The sequence below is a fragment of the Hordeum vulgare genome, chromosome 3H (assembly GCF_904849725.1).
Source record: "Hordeum vulgare subsp. vulgare chromosome 3H, MorexV3_pseudomolecules_assembly, whole genome shotgun sequence".
In the NCBI taxonomy this organism is placed as follows: domain Eukaryota; kingdom Viridiplantae; phylum Streptophyta; class Magnoliopsida; order Poales; family Poaceae; genus Hordeum; species Hordeum vulgare.
The window spans coordinates 4,881,088-4,898,406 of NC_058520.1; the positions used below are offsets into that span (position 1 = coordinate 4,881,088).

The following is a 17,319-nucleotide window of genomic DNA, read 5'->3' on the forward strand; positions in this document are numbered from 1 at the left end:
TTAGTAGTTGAGCAAGCCTACCTAGCCATGCAAGTTTCCTAGGAAGGAGTAAGGTGTTTAGGCTCATGGCATATGAAGAGGCAATATATTTTCAGTGGTAGGCAGCGAGCAATATGACGTGGAATCGAAACTAACATAACAAGTCTAGATATGGGATCAAGGTCATGTCATCTTGCCTGTGATATCCTCAGCTTGGAAAGGTTCTGGATCGTCCTGCACGTACTCCCCTGACTCCACGTAATCGGTCTCCGCTCCCGGTGCTACCCAATGCAAGAACAACAGCCAATGAACAGCAGCACCACAAAATGCAACAATCACATGATGCATGAGATGAACGTTGAGCATGCACCACTATTTCTACCACTAGCACAAGCAAGAATAACTACAACAAGTTCCTGGACAGAACTTTGCACTAAACTATTTGGACATGCCTGGGAATGAAATGAACAGATGCATCTCGTAAAAACGGTGCAAAACCATATAAAGAACTTTGCAAACGGAGCTACGGATCAACGGGAATCAACGAAACACGATATGAAGTCCTACGTGAAAGATTCATCACCACACACACAATTGGCACGAATCTGGTGTTCCCAGGTTGCCAAGACATATATTAACCCAACATGAATGAAATGGAGCAAGGTAGAACACTCCAACAACAATTAAACGCAAACTTTGCACAAAATGTCAAAACTACGCAATCTGCCAGCTTCTGCATCTTAGCTGTTTGAGAGCAAAATGCAACATAGCTACAGGTCTTCAAACATGACAAATAATATATGGGGATGTTTCCAACCAAGAATACTACCATCTCCAGCAAGAATCACAGCAAAAGGAATTAAACTCTAGAAGATACAAGGCCACAAACTTTCCCAAAACCATCAGTTCTCAGGGACTTTGTGAAAATTCCTGCACCTGAGTTTCTGTTTCTGTTCTGAAGCTTTTTGACAGCAATCAAAACACAATCTACTGGACTCCAAATGACTTGAAAATTGACAGGAAGCTTCACAAACATACCAGGTTAAAAACACTAGCACTTAACTAAGTCCAGTTCCCAACATAATGACCAGCACAACCTTATTTATAGGGGAAGAAAATGTTTTCAGCATTCCAGACTTAGTGAAATTTTCAGAGTTCAAAAATCTGGAATTTTCCAGCCACATGCCCACTTTGTCTAGGCATAGTTTGCACACACATGTTCCCAAGAGGTGTTTGACACCACTATGGTGTTGAGCATAAACCCCTACTACTAACACACAAAATCCATGCCCTTGGGCTCCTTCTATACCATGGGAACAAGGCCCAAACTTTCAACAAAGTGCAAATGCAATCCATAAGGTATGCTCCTACAATGACAAGTACATAGGAGAGTTTCATGTGCACAATGACAAAGTGACATGGGGGTTTGAACCCCATGTATGTGTCATGCACATCAACAACTCCAACACACACAATTCCTCTCAAGCACTAGCATCAAGCTCACACATAAGAAATCTTTAAACTAACAAGAAAGTATGCACACCCCCCACATATGGGCATGTGATGGTGCACACTCTCACAAGCATCACTAGGATCTTCCTAGTCTTCATGTCACCAACAATATGCAAACCACCACAACAATCCACACCCTCACATGCTAACATAGATAGCTATCTAGAACCTCACTTCACCCCAAAACATGTGATGAGGGGGAGGCATCCACACCCCACTACCAATGCAAACAACTAAGACTACAAGATCCCTTAGCCCACATCAAGGTTCAAGAGTTTGGGGCTTTACAAGGGTAGCTAGTGCCTCTTATCACCTCAAGGCACACACACTCAAATGTCAAGGCATCTCACATGACCCATTTAACAAGGTTAGCTCCACTTCACTAAGGTGCACCCACCATAGACATCACAAGCATAGCAAGTTCATACACAAACACAAACTCTTATGCACAAAACACCCCTTGTGTGTGTGCCACCATGCACACACTCCATCACCAACCTACACCAAGCCTATCACAAGTACACACTATGCAGGAAAGGAGAAAACTAAATGCCAAGGAAGGGAAAAAAATACCACATACAAGTTAATAGGGAAGTTTAGCTACCAACTAGCAAGGAAGGAAGAAAAAAATAGCAAGGAAACAATGTTCAGACAAAAAAGGGGGAGGTGCTGGGGTCGAACCCCAGACCTGTTGGAGTGCAAACCGCATCCCTACCACTCTGCTAGGCTCTAGGTACTCGGCAAAGGAGGACCCAAGCAGAGGAACTACTAACTGCTCTGTCCTGCTGATAAAACAGGAAAAAGAAAACAAAAAGGGGGATGATTCTACTAGGATTCGATCCCTGCACCTGACGGAAGAACAACGCACTGCGTACCACTGTGCTACGACGCATTGTCTGACCGAGGAGGGAACTAAGGCAACCTGACATGCCTCGCTTTAGCCCGCTGGACTGCACCTGCGATCCGGTGACAGGGAGGTCACCGGAGCTGCATCTCTGTCCCGCCTCTACTACGCCTGCGGGAGAGGGAAAGGGCTCCTGCGCGGCTACCCTGTACCGCCCCTCATCGAACAAACTGCCCCTGCTACACACCACGCACACACACACTTCCTGACGCCCTCTCCTTGGAACAGAGAACGCCTCTACTACGCCTGCTAACTCACGGGGAAGGGAGGAGGCGGTCGTCACCTAGAACCGAAAGAGGGGGCGCCGGTCTGCGACGGGAGAGCGCCGGAGAGGAAGAAGGACGTCGGAGTAGCTGTTCCTGAACCGAAGAAACGCTGCAGGGGAAGGAGCATCGGGAACTCTCCGTAGACGTGGACGGATCCAGCGGAGTAGTCGGTCCCCGGGGCTCCTAGTGCCGGGAATGGATCGCGGGGATCCACCCCGAACTCCTGGACATGGCGACGGCGGCGATCGGAGGCGGAAGCGAGGCGTTCTCCGGCGAGGAGCTACACCACTCGGACTACCCCTACAGGTTCCCTACTGTCGACGGGAGGTGAGAGATGGGAAGGAGAAGAGGTGGCGGCGGCGGACTGGGGAGAGGAGGAACCCTAGGAGGAGGGGGGAGGCACGGACGCCCGGGTTATAAGGGTCCCCCTCGACGTTGGCGCCCTCACGGCGTCAACAGGTGCACTCACGACCTGACGGAAAGCTGCAGAGGAAAGCTACGGCGTGAGAGGAGGATGGAGCTGATGTTCTGGGCCTCTACTCGCGAGGGAGGAGTAGATGGGCCACACCTTGCGCGGGAAGCAGCCCAACTTGGCGAGATATAAAGATTAAACCCCTCCCTAAGCAGTTTCCTTTAACAGGAATACAAGAGAAGAAAGAAATGCCCAAGGTTGTAAACACATGACAAAAAAAAACACAAGAAGCTCCCTGGACTTGGAAAATCTAACCTTACTTTATAAAAATCAGAACAAGAATTTAGGAGCAATTAGATATTTTACAAAACAGCAATATTTTGATCTGTTTTGTGATTATATATGCCCCTATAAACACCCCAACAAATCCAGCAACTTACATACTCATCCACCACAATTCTAGCTAAAACATGGGCATTATTTTTAAAGGAAAGAAAGAGGTGATTTTTTTATATAGGGAAGAAATAGAGGGGGGGGGGAGAAGGTGGTTGGTTTTGAAAGGGAAACATATAAATGAGCACTTGCTAACACATGCTACACTCCACACAAGGCACACAACACATGACCACATGAAATATAACACCCACTACTCACCCCTAGTAAGAGCCTATGCAAGCATGATCCTGACATACAAACATAAGACATGGCAAGGGATGATATGTAGTGCATGCATGCAAGTGAAGTAAGCACTAGGGAACACACATGGAATCATGGCACAAAATAATAGCATCACAATCTCTGACAAGGTGGCCCCACAAGAAAGGTTACAAAAAGGGAAAGACCTACACTTGGGGCATTACAGTAAAGTACTGCTTGAGACAGGAATCCGGGACTAATTTATGTGGATTCTTCATTTGCGAGGATGATTCACCAGACGACCTCTAAGAACGGCAGATATTTTAAAGAACTTGATGTACCAAAACACAATAATATAGAACGACAGATATAATTTGTCATATATATATATATATATATATATATATATATATATATAGAAACTCTATTCATCACCCAGGACGCAGAATAGTTTATTCTTCACCCGAGATAATCTTACGATCAATTTACAAATAAATTAAATTTTAAATACAAATAGTTACATTTATATTGAATCACTACGTAAAATTTGATAAAAGGAAAACAAAAATATAGATCACAAGACCAGAAAAAATTGAATTTATTGTATTTTTTGCACTAGTTTTGTATGTACGTAGTTTTATGTGACATAATTTTTTTTACATTGATTATATTATTTTATGGTCTCTTTTTACGTATAAAATAAGACAAAAATTATGAAACGTAAAATTACGGTGAATTGATGTTAAAATTGTTGGGGAACGTCGCATGGGAAACAAAAATTTTCCTACGCGCACGAAGACCTATCATGGTGATGTCCATCTACGAGAGGGGATGACTGATCTACGTACCCTTGTAGATCGTACAGCAGAAGCGTTAGTGAACGCGGTTGATGTAGTGGAACGTCCTCACGTCCCTCGATCCGCCCCGCGAACAATCCCGCGATCAGTCCCACGATCTAGTACCGAACGGACGGCACCTCCGCGTTCAGCACACGTACAGCTCGACGATGATCTCGGCCTTCTTGATCCAGCAAGAGAGACGGAGAGGTAGAAGAGTTCTCCGGCAGCGTGACGGCGCTCCGGAGGTTGGTGATGACCTTGTCTCAGCAGGGCTCCGCCCGAGCTCTGCAGAAACGCGATCTAGAGGAAAAACCGTGGAGGTATGTGGTCGGGCTGCCGTGGAAAAGTCGTCCCAAATAAGCCCTAAAACCTCCGTATATATAGGTGGGAGGGAGGGGACCTTGCCTTCGGGCTCAAGGAGCCCCAAGGGGTTCGGCCGAGTCCAAGGGGGAAGGCTCCCCCCCAAACCGAGTTGGACTTGGTTTGGTGGGTGGGAGTCCTTCCTTCCCTTCCCACCTCCTTTTTTTTTTCTTTTCTCTTTGATTTTCTTTCCTAGGCGCATAGGGCCCTTTTGGGCTGTCCCACCAGCCCACTAAGGGATGGTGTGCCACCCTCAAGGTCTATGGGCTTCCCCAGGGTGGGTTGCCCCCCTCGGTGAACTCCCGGAACCCATTCGTCATTCCCGGTACATTCCCGGTAACTCCGAAAACCTTCCGGTAATCAAATGAGGTCATCCTATATATCAATCTTCGTTTCCGGACCATTTCGGAAACCCTCGTGACGTCCGTGATCTCATCCGGGACTCCGAACAACATTCGGTAACCAACCATATAACTCAAATACGCATAAAACAACGTCGAACCTTAAGTGTGCAGACCCTGCGGGTTCGAGAACTATGTAGACATGACCCGAGAGACTCCTCGGTCAATATCCAATAGCGGGACCTGGATGCCCATATTGGATCCTACATACTCTACGAAGATCTTATCGTTTGAACCTCAGTGGCAAGGATTCATATAATCCCGTATGTCATTCCCTTTGTCCTTCGGTATGTTACTTGCCCGAGATTCGATCGTCAGTATCCGCATACCTATTTCAATCTCGTTTACCGGCAAGTCTCTTTACTCGTTCCGCAATACAAGATCCCCCAACTTACACTAAGTTACATTGCTTGCAAGGCTTGTGTGTGATGTTGTATTACCGAGTGGGCCCCGAGATACCTCTCCGTCACACGGAGTGACAAATCCCAGTCTTGATCCATACTAACTCAACGAACACCTTCGGAGATACCTGTAGAGCATCTTTATAGTCACCCAGTTACGTTGCGACGTTTGATGCACGCAAAGCATTCCTCCGGTGTCAGTGAGTTATATGATCTCATGGTCATAGGAATAAATACTTGACACGCAGAAAACAGTAGCAACAAAATGACACGATCAACATGCTACGTCTATTAGTTTGGGTCTAGTCCATCACGTGATTCTCCTAATGACGTGATCCAGTTATCAAGCAACAACACTTTGTTCATAATCAGAAGACACTGACTATCTTTGATCAACTCGCTAGCCAACTAGAGGCTTGCTAGGGACGGTGTTTTGTCTATGTATCCACACATGTAAATGAGTCTTCATTCAATACAATTATAGCATGGATAATAAACGATTATCTTGATACAGGAATTATAATAATAACTATATTTATTATTGCCTCTAGGGCATAATTCCAACAGTCTCCCACTTGCACTAGAGTCAATAATCTAGCCCTCACATCATCATGTGAATTACATTGTAATAAATCTAACACCCATACAGTTCTGGTGTTGATCATGCTTTGGCCGTGGAAGAGGTTTAGTCAGCGGGTCTGCTACATTCAGATCCGTGTGCACTTTGCATATATTTACGTCCTCTCCCTCGACGTAGTCGCGGATGAGGTTGAAGCGTCGTTTGATGTGTCTGGTCTTCTTGTGAAACCGTGGTTCCTTTGCTAAGGCAATGGCACCCGTGTTGTCACAGAACAAGGTTATTGGATTCAGTGCGCTTGGTACCACTCCAAGATCCTCATGAACTGCTTCATCCAGACACCCTCCTTAGCCGCCTCCGAGGCAGCCATGTACTCCGCTTCACATGTAGAATCTGCTACGACGCTTTGCTTGGAACTGCACCAGCTTACCGCACCCCCATTAAAAATAAATACGTATCCGGTTTGCGACTTAGAGTCGTCCGGATCTGTGTCAAAGCTTGCATCGACGTAACCTTTTACGGCGAGCTCTTCGTCACCTCCATACACGAGAAACATATCCTTAGTCCTTTTCAGGTACTTCAGGATATTCTTGACCGCTGTCCAGTGATCCACTCCTGGATTACTCTGGAACCTACCTGCCATACTTATGGCCAGGCTAACATCCGGTCTTGTGCACAACATTGCATACATGATAGAACCTATGGCTGAAGCATAGGGGACGGAGCGCATATGCTCTCTATCTTCATCAGTTGCTGGGCACTGAGTCTTACTCAATCTCGTACCTTGTAAAACTGGCAAGAACCCTTTCTTGGACTGTTCCACTTTGAACCTCTTCAAAACTTTATCAAGGTATGTGCTTTGTGAAAGTCCTATCAGGCGTTTTGATCTATCCCTATAGATCTTAATGCCTAGAATGTAAGCAGCTTCTCCTAGGTCCTTCATAGAGAAACTCATATTCAAGTAATCCTTTATGCTCTCTAAAAACTCCACGTTGTTTCCAATCAGCAATATGTCATCCACATATAATATTAGAAACGCCACAGAGCTCCCACTCACTTTCTTGTAAATACAAGATTCTCCAACCACTTGTATAAACCCAAATGCTTTGATCACCTCATCAAAGCGTTTGTTCCAACTCCGAGATGCTTGCACCAGTCCATAAATGGATCGCTGGAGCTTGCACACCTTGTTAGCATTCTTATGATCGACAAAACCTTCGGGTTGTATCATATACAACTCTTCCTTAAGGAAACCGTTAAGGAACGCCGTTTTGACATCCATCTGCCAGATTTCATAATCGAAAAATGCAGCTATTGCTAACATGATTCTGACGGACTTAAGCATCGCTACGGGTGAGAATGTCTCATCGTAGTCAACTCCTTGAACTTGTGAAAAACCCTTTGCCACAAGTCGAGCTTTATAAACGGTCACATTGCCGTCAGCGTCCGTCTTCCTCTTAAAAATCCATTTGTTCTGAATAGCCTTGCGGCCCTCAGGTAGTACCTCCAAAGTCCACACTTTGTTCTCATACATGGATCCTATCTCGGACTTCATGGCTTCTAGCCATTTGTTGGAATCTGGGCCCACCATTGCTTCTTCATAATTTGCAGGTTCATTGTTGTCTAACAACATGATTGATAAGACAGGATTACCATACCACTCTGGAGCAGCACGTGGTCTCGTCGACCTGCGTGGTTTGACAGAAACTTGAACCGGAGTTTCATGATCATCATCATTAACTTCCTCTTCAACCGGCGTCGCAACGACAGAGGTTTCCCCTTGCCCTGCGCCACCATCCAGAGGGATGAGAGGTTCGACAACCTCGTCAAGTTCTATCTTCCTCCCACTCAATTCTCTCGAGAGAAACTCCTTCTCGAGAAAAGCTCCGTTTTTAGCAACAAACACTTTGCCCTCGGATTTGAGATAGAAGGTGTACCCAACTGTCTCTTTTGGGTAACCTATGAAGACGCACTTTTCCGCTTTGGGTTCCAGCTTTTCAGGCTGAAGCTTTTTGACATAAGCATCACATCCCCAAACTTTAAGAAACGACAACTTTGGCCTTTTGCCATACCACAGTTCGTATGGTGTCGTCTCAACGGATTTTGATGGTGCCCTATTTAAAGTGAATGCAGCTGTTTCTAATGCATAACCCCAAAACGATAACGGCAAATCGGTAAGAGACATCATAGATCGCACCATCTCTAATAAAGTACGATTACGACGTTCGGACACACCATTACGCTGTGGTGTTCCAGGCGGTGTTAACTGTGAAACAATTCCACATTGTCTTAAGTGAGCACCAAACTCGAAACTCAGATATTCACCCCCACGATCAGACCGTAGGAACTTGATCTTCTTGTTACGATGATTTTCAACTTCACTCTGAAATTGCTTGAACCTTTCAAATGTTTCAGACTTGTGCTTCATCAAGTAGACATAACCATATCTACTCAAATCGTCAGTGAAGGTGAGAAAATAACGATATCCGCCGCGTGCCTCCACGCTCATCGGACCACACACATCGGTATGTATGATTTCCAACAAGTCACTTGCACGCTCCATTGTTCCGGAGAACGGAGTCTTAGTCATCTTGCCCATGAGGCATGGTTCGCACGTGTCAAGTGAATCAAAGTCAAGTGACTCCAAAAGTCCATCAGCATGGAGTTTCTTCATGCGCTTTACACCAATATGACCTAAGCGGCAGTGCCACAAAAATATGGCGCTATCATTGTTAACTCTAACTCTTTTGGTCTCAATGTTATGTATATGCGTATCGCTATCAAGATTCAATATGAACAATCCTCTCACATTAGGTGCATGACCATAAAAGATGTTACTCATAGAAATAGAACAACCATTATTCTCTGACTTAAAAGAGTAACCGTCTCGCAATAAACAAGATCCAGATATAATGTTCATGCTCAACGCAGACACTAAATAACAATGATTTAAGTTCATCACTAATCCTGATGGCAACTGAAGTGAAACTGTGCCGACGGCGATTGCATCAACCTTGGAACCATTTCCTACGCGCATCGTCACTTCATCCTTTGCCAGCCTTCGTCTATTCCGCAGTTCCTGTTTCGAGTTAGAAATATGAGCAATAGAACCGGTATCGAATACCCAGGCACTACTACGAGAGCCGGTTAAGTACACATCAATAACATGTATATCAAATATACCTGATTTTTCTTTGGCCGCCTTCTTATCTGCCAGATACTTGGGGCAATTGCGCTTCCAGTGACCCATACCCTTGCAATAGTAACACTCCGTTTCAGGCTTAGGTCCAGCTTTGGGTTTCTTCGTCGGATTGGCAACAGGCTTGCCGCTCTTCTTTGAATTACCCTTCTTGCCTTTGCCGTTTCTCTTGAAACTAGTGGTCTTATTCACCATCAACACTTGATGCTCTTTATGGAGTTCAGACTCTGCGACTTTCAGCATCGCAAACAACTCGCCGAGAGACTTGTTCATCCCTTGCATGTTGTAGTTCAACACAAAGCCTTTATAGCTTGGCGGCAGTGATTGAAGGATTCTGTCAATGATAGCCTCTTGCGGGAGTTCAATACCCAGCTCAGCTAGACGGTTTGAGTATCCAGACATTTTGAGCACATGTTCACTGACAGACGAGTTCTCCTCCATCTTGCAAGCATAGAATTTATCGGAGGTTTCATACCTCTCGACCCGGGCGTTCTTCTGAAAGATAAACTTCAACTCCTGGAACATCTCAAATGTTCCATGACGCTCAAAGCGACGTTGAAGTCCCGGTTCTAAGCCATACAAGACTGCACATTGAACTATTGAGTAGTCCTCCTTACGTGCCAACCAAGCGTTCTTAACATCCTGATCAGCCGTAGCGGGTGGTTCATCTCCTAGCGCAACATTAAGGACATAATCCTTCTTCCCAGCTTGTAAGATTAGCTTAAGATTACGAGCCCAGTCTACAAAGTTGCTTCCATCATCTTTCAACTTAGCTTTCTCTAGGAACGTATTAAAATTCAGGATGACTGTAGCGTGAGCCATGATCTACAACACAAATATATTCAAAGTGGACTTAGACTATGATCAAGATAATTAGAGTTTAACTTAATCAAATTATTCGCTAAACTCCCACTCAAAAAGTACATCTCTCTAGTCATTTGAGTGGTTCATGATCCACTTACACTAGCTCAAGTCCGATCATCACGTGAGTTGAGTATAGTTTCAGTGGTAAGCATCCCTATGCTAATCATATCATCTATATGATTCATGATCGACCTTTCGGTCTCATGTGTTCCGAGGCCATGTCTGCACATGCTAGGCTCGTCAAGCTTAACCCGAGTGTTCCGCGTGCGCAACTGTTTTGCACCCGTTGTATGTAAACGTTGAGTCTATCACACCCGATCATCACGTGGTGTCTCGAAACGACGAACTGTAGCAACGGTGCACAGTCGGGGAGAACACAATTTCGTCTTGAAATTTTAGTGAGAGATCACCTCATAATGCTACCGTCGTTCTAAGCAAAATAAGGTGCATAAAAGGATTTACATCACATGCAATTCATAAGTGACATGATATGGCCATCATCACGTGCTTCTTGATCTCCATCACCAAAGCACCGACACGATCTTCTTGTCACCGGCGCCACACCATGATCTCCATCAACGTGTTGCCATCGGGGTTGTCGTGCTACTCATGCTATTACTACTAAAGCTACATCCTAGCAAAATAGTAAACGCATCTGCAAGCACAAACGTTAGTATAAAGACAACCCTATGACTCCTGCCGGTTTCCGTACCATCGACGTGCAAGTCGATATTTTCTATTACAACATGATCATCTCATACATCCAATATATCACATCACATCGTTGGCCATATCACATCACAAGCATACCCTGCAAAAACAAGTTAGACGTCCTGTAATTTTGTTGTTGCATGTTTTACGTGGTGACCATGGGTATCTAGTAGGATCGTATCTTACTTACGCAAACACCACAACGGAGATATATGAGTTGCTATTTAACCTCATCCAAGGACCTCCTCGGTCAAATCCGATTCAAGAAACCGACACTTGCCAGTCATCTTTGAGCAACGGGGTTATTCGTAGCGATGAAACCAGTCTCTCGTAAGCGTACGAGTAATGTCGGTCCAAGCCGCTTCAATCCAACAATACCGCGGAATCAAGAAAAGACTAAGGAGGGCAGCAAAACGCACATCACCGCCCACAAAAACTTTTGTGTTCTACTCGAGAAGACATCTACGCATGAACCTAGCTCATGATGCCACTGTTGGGGAACGTCGCATGGGAAACAAAAAATTTCCTACGCGCACGAAGACCTATCATGGTGATGTCCATATACGAGAGGGGATGAGTGATCTATGTACCCTTGTAGATCGTACAGCAGAAGCGTTAGTGAACGCGGTTGATGTAGTGGAACGTCCTCACGTCCCTCGATCCGCCCCGCGAACAATCCCGCGATCAGTCCCACGATCTAGTACCGAACGGACGGCACCTCCGCGTTCAGCACACGTACAGCTCGACGATGATCTCGGCCTTCTTGACCCAGCAAGAGAGACGGAGAGGTAGAAGAGTTCTCCGGCAGCGTGACGGTGCTCCGGAGGTTGGTGATGACCTTGTCTCAGCAGGGCTCCGCCCGAGCTCCGCAGAAACGCGATCTAGAGGAAAAACCGTGGAGGTATGTGGTCGGGCTGCCGTGGAAAAGTCGTCTCAAATCAGCCCTAAAACCTCCGTATATATAGGTGGGAGGGAGGGGACCTTGCCTTGGGGCTCAAGGAGCCCCAAGGGGGTCGGCCGAGTCCAAGGGGGAAGGCTCCCCCCAAACCGAGTTGGACTTGGTTTGGTGGGTGGGAGTCCTTCCTTCCCTTCCCACCTCCTTTTTTTTTTCTTTTCTCTTTGATTTTCTTTCCTAGGCGCATAGGGCCCTTTTGGGCTGTCCCACCAGCCCACTAAGGGCTGGTGTGCCACCCTCAAGGCCTATGGGCTTCCCCAGGGTGGGTTGCCCCCCCCCCCCGGTGAACTCCCGGAACCCATTCGTCATTCCCGGTACATTCCCGGTAACTCCGAAAATCTTCCGGTAATCAAATGAGGTCATCCTATATATCAATCTTCGTTTCCGGACCATTCCGGAAACCCTCGTGACGTCCGTGATCTCATCCGGGACTCCGAACAACATTCGGTAACCAACCACATAACTCAAATACGCATAAAACAACGTCGAACCTTAAGTGTGCAGACCCTGCGGGTTCGAGAACTATGTAGACATGACCCGAGAGACTCCTCAGTCAATATCCAATAGCGGGACCTGGATGCCCATATTGGATCCTACATATTCTACGAAGATCTTATCGATTGAACCTCAGTGCCAAGGATTCATATAATCCCGTATGTCATTCCCTTTGTCCTTCGGTATGTTACTTGCCCGAGATACGATCGTCAGTATCCGCATACCTATTTCAATCTCGTTTACCGGCAAGTCTCTTTACTCGTTCCGCAATACAAGATCCCGCAACTTACACTAAGTTACATTGCTTGCAAGGCTTGTGTGTGATGTTGTATTACCGAGTGGGCCCCGAGATACCTCTCCGTCACACGGAGTGACAAATCCCAGTCTTGATCCATACTAACTCAACTAACACCTTCGGAGATACCTGTAGAGCATCTTTATAGTCACCCAGTTACGTTGCGACGTTTGATACACACAAAGCATTCCTCCGGTGTCAGTGAGTTATATGATCTCATGGTCATAGGAATAAATACTTGACACGCAGAAAACAGTAGCAACAAAATGACACGATCAACATGCTACGTCTATTAGTTTGGGTCTAGTCCATCACGTGATTCTCCTAATGACGTGATCCAGTTATCAAGCAACAACACTTTGTTCATAATCAGAAGACACTGACTATCTTTGATCAACTCGCTAGCCAACTAGAGGCTTGCTAGGGACGGTGTTTTGTCTATGTATCCACACATGTAAATGAGTCTTCATTCAATACAATTATAGCATGGATAATAAACGATTATCTTGATACAGGAATTATAATAATAACTATATTTATTATTGCCTCTAGGGCATAATTCCAACAAAAATAGAGGGGGTGAAGAATAACTATTCCTCACCCAGGGTGACGAATAGCGCGACCCTGGATTGCATACGAGCAATTCAAGAGGAATTGACGGGATTCTTTATTGAGCATGTCATACCATCAGATGGAGAATATCATCAGGATTTCTTACCGATTTTGGTGGGCGATAGATATTAGCTAGTTAGGGATTGCAAGAGATATTATATATTGTATATATGTATGATCCTGTACTATATGTAGTAGCGTCGAGTTGTTTGACCAAGCACGGAGAAAGAGAGGTCATTTCACTCTATATATGTTCATGACGATGTTGTGTAATTAATGGTTCCTTCATTTACTTACTAGCTAACATCAAGTTCTCTCTATATGTAGTAGGTACCGTCGACCAAGCACGGAGAAAGAAATGTCACTTCTCTCTATATGTAGTAGCTATCTAACACAATATGAAACCCCTAATAAAACCCTCCAAAACCCCTACGCCCCCCTCATTTAAAAAAACAAAGAACCCAACGCCTACGAGCTGCTGACGCGTGACTGCCTTTGGGTCCCGGTTGGTGTTACCAACCGGGACTAAAGGTCCTCCTGCCTGGGCGCCTCGCAACGGCCGCGTGGAGATCCTTTGGGTCCGGTTCATAAGCCAATCGGGACTAAATGTTTGGGCCTTTAGTCCGATTGTTTTGTCCCGGTTGAAGAACTGGGACTAAAGCCCCTCTGGAACCGAGACTAAATCCCAATTTTCTACTAGTGATATATCATATTTGATGCTTGATTATATACTGTTTCAATTTTTCATGATTTAACAGAAACGCTAAATAAGGTTTAGATCCGGTATAGCTCCGCTATAGCCTTTCATAGCTTCTGATCGAGTCGCTGCTAAATGGCATAGCCCACTATTTAAAGCATTGAAAATAATTGACCTGGCGTTATGGAAAATGCTTTTAGTTTGTCCTGTACAAAAAAAACTTCCACTTAATAGTTTATTTCAGTATTTTTCAGTCGGGCGTAGTTTAAATGATGTCCATTATAAATTGTAATCTGCAGGCACTTGGAACCAAGGGAAATATCAATGCATCTGCCCATTTAATCTGCACGTGGTTTGAAGATATTCTGGGGAGTTAGTTTCATATTAGGAGGGGTTTAGCGAAGTATTTCAACTAGAACTAGATAAAAATGAGGAATTAGATAAGCCTTAGTTTTTCATCTTTGCAAAACATGCCTTAGGTAATCTCAATATCTCAAATGAATGATATTTTCTTATTTTTCATTTTTTAGTCCCTGATATTTGTCATTTTCTCAAGGCACCAAATTCCATCTTACCATGACTAGGACAGGATTGGACCAGTACAGGATGCTATAGTAACACAATTGGACTCTTCTGTTAACCAAGAGGTCATCGGTCAAGAACATCACCATCACTTAGATGAGCCAGTAGGTGGTATGTATCCAACTTTAGTTGGCGGCTAGTAGCCAAGTCTCCTAGTCAGCAACATCACGTTCATGTAGAGGCACTAGTTGGCATGTAATGTCCATTCTTTGGAGTTCTATTTTTAACTCTGGCAGCCACTCACTTATTCAGCCATTCATCTGCACGTCTGTGCTTCTTTGTACAAGTCTGCCATGGCGATGCCCACTACCCTCAAGGTCTTAACTATCTTGTATGTGCTTGTACTTCTTGTTGCATATCAGGTTGAAGGGCGAAATCATCGGCCTGATTGTCCTACTTTCTCATGCGGCCCACTTGGATACGTATCATCCCCATTTCGTCAGGCAAGTGATCCACCTGGGTGTGGTCATCAATCGTACGAGCTAGTTTGCAGTGATACTAAGGCTACAATTCACATCGACAATGCAACATACTATGTGTCTGGGATCAACTACAGTGATTCTACCTTCTGGATCGTCGATGCCGACATAGATTTATACAACAGCTGCCCTCTACCGCGGTGGAATTATGATCAGCATCCAGCTGCTGGTTTCACGCTGAGAAACCGGCAACACGACACTCATCACGCCATCAAAGTTGAATTGGCACCTGCAGCATATAATCAGGCTATATTTGTTAATTGTTCTCGGGAAGTGAAGGACAACGGTATGTACAGGCCTGTTGCTTGCTTGAGCACCAGCCATTCTTTTGTTTATGTGTTAATAACTGGTGGCCTAGGGAGAGGGAGTACTATGGCGAACCTTGAGCCTTGTTGCGGTTATTTGGCCATGACTCCATTAGGTGGCCAGGAAATTGGCATGAAGGGCACTGCACCGCTTGAGAATGCAAGCTATGCAGATGTCGTAAAATTCATGACACACGGCTTCCGCGTTAAATTTCCTTTCAGACTTCGCCAATCTGGAGACTTCTTGGGATGTCTGATGGATGATTTGGCGCCGTGAGTTTGAGATCTTGATACCTCGTACTTGTAAGCTCTGCTTTTGTTTTTGCACATGCACACCTGATCATTCTACATTTTCGTTTTTTTTTTGCAGCACATTCACTAAAGATTGGATTCTAACAATTCTTTCGATTGATGTAAGTTTCATGGGTTGCGCAGCTAAAGCAGTTCCAGAACCATTTGATATTTGCTTGTATATAATTATGGCGTCATTAGCATATGCCAGGCTTATTGCTGGTACGTGAGAATTACATATTCCAGTATGGTTTACTGCCTGTGTCTATAAATCAGATCACAAATAAACCTGTTTTGTTTTATGCAGTGTTCTGGAGGTTTGTATTGGTGCCCCTGGTCGTATTAATCTTCCTTGCCCACAAGTATTGGAAAACAAGGATCACGATGGATGCTGTTGAGAAGTTCCTCCAGATGCAGCAAATGATCGGCCCGTCAAGGTACGCCTATACAGACATCACCGCAGTCACCAGCCATTTCAGAGATAAGCTGGGTCAGGGAGGCTATGGCTCCGTGTACAAGGGTGTGCTGCTCCCAGGCAATGTCCATGTCGGGGTCAAGATGCTAGAGGGTAACTCCAACTGCAATGGAGAAGATTTCATTAGTGAGGTTTCAACCATTGGCAGGATCCACCATGTCAATGTGGTGCGTTTAGTTGGCTTCTGCTCGGAGGAAATGAGAAGGGCGCTTGTCTACGAGTACATGCCTCGAGGTTCTCTGGACAAATACATCTTCTCGGCTGAGAAGACTTTCTCCTGGGACAAGCTCAACGAGATCGCTTTGGGCATTGCGAGGGGTATCGACTACCTGCACCAGGGTTGCGAGATGCAGATTCTCCACTTTGACATCAAGCCGCACAACATCTTGCTAGACAGCAATTTCATCCCTAAAGTTGCTGATTTCGGTCTCGCTAAACTATACCCAAGGGACAAAAGTTTTGTGCCATCGAGAGCCCTACGGGGAACAATTGGGTACATAGCTCCTGAGATGATATCTCGTAGCTTTGGTGTCATATCGAGCAAGTCTGATGTTTATAGCTTTGGGATGCTCCTGCTAGAGATGGCCGGAGGAAGAAGGAATGCTGATCCAAATGCGGCAAACACGAGCCAAGCGTACTATCCGTCGTGGGTGTATGACAAACTAACTGCTCCAGTGGTGGATGCGATATGTCCAGTTGCTAGCATGCATGAATTAGAGAGGAAGCTGTGCATCGTTGGATTATGGTGCATTCAGATGAAGTCACATGACAGGCCAACGATGAGCGAGGTCATAGACATGTTGGAAGGTGGCTTTGATGGCCTGCAGATGCCTTCCAGGCCATTCTTCTGCGACGACGATCACACCGCTGTCCCGGATTCTTACCCTTTGTTGTCCGAGCTGACAGAGATCTCAGAGGAGGATAATGAGTAGCATATGTGTGTGTGTGTGTGTGATTTAATGTCTCAAGTCTTACGAAATAACCTACTATTATGTTTTCCCAGACATGTGAAGTTTTATGTGGAAAGATGTAATAATATTTAGCAGTTAGAGGATGTAGATCTCCAACTGTT

At 45.2% G+C, this 17,319-nt stretch overlaps 1 pseudogene; it reads left to right on the top strand.

The window, feature by feature from the left end:
• Positions 1-14,990: 14,990 nt before the first annotated feature.
• LOC123439161 lies at positions 14,991-16,913 on the top strand (annotated as a pseudogene).
• The last annotated feature ends 406 nt before the right edge of the window (positions 16,914-17,319 follow it).